This window comes from Fonticula alba (genome assembly GCF_000388065.1).
Source record: "Fonticula alba strain ATCC 38817 unplaced genomic scaffold supercont2.138, whole genome shotgun sequence".
NCBI classification, from domain to species: domain Eukaryota; order Rotosphaerida; family Fonticulaceae; genus Fonticula; species Fonticula alba.
The window spans coordinates 1-685 of record NW_009243108.1 but is presented as its reverse complement, the minus strand read 5'-3'; positions in this window follow the sequence as shown (position 1 = coordinate 685).

Genomic DNA, 685 nt, shown 5'->3' with positions numbered 1-685 from the left:
TTCCTGCCTGAGAGGCAGTCGACGGGCGGGGGGGGGGGGGGGGGGGGGGGGAGGGGGGGGGGGGGGGGGGGGGGGGAGGACGGACTGAATAGAATGACGCCACATGATGCTGGCGAGGAAGCAAAAAAACAAACAAACAAACAAACAACAACACACGGACAAAGGGAGGGAACAAAGATGGAGGAGGTGAGCAACGGATGGGTTGTATTCAGTTTTCTTCTTTTCTGTTTTACCCCGGCGATGCGGGGCTTTGGCCCCAGCGGGGGAAGCGGCGCGCCGGAGGGAGGGGGAAGGGGAGGAGGAATGGCAGGGAAGGCCAACGCCAGAAACGGGCGCGTAGGGGAACAAGGGCAGTGATTTGTCACACAGGAAAGCGGAGGGATGAGGGCCGTCCATGCCCGTAAAAATGGGGCAATGGCACCCGCGGTCGGGGGGGGGGGGGGGGGGGAGGGGAGGGAGGCGGTCCTACTTACTGGGGAGGGCGCATGCCGGGGGGCATGCCCGGAGGCATGTACATGCCCGGGGGCATCTGGCGACCACCTACACATGGGGAGGAAGAACGGAGGGACGGGAAGTCAGCGCATGTGTGCTCCTCGAGAGGAAGGAGAAGAGTGCCGGAAGGGGGGGGGGGGGGCGGGGGGGGGGAGGAACGTACCAGCCATGCCGGGGGGCATACCGGGGGGCA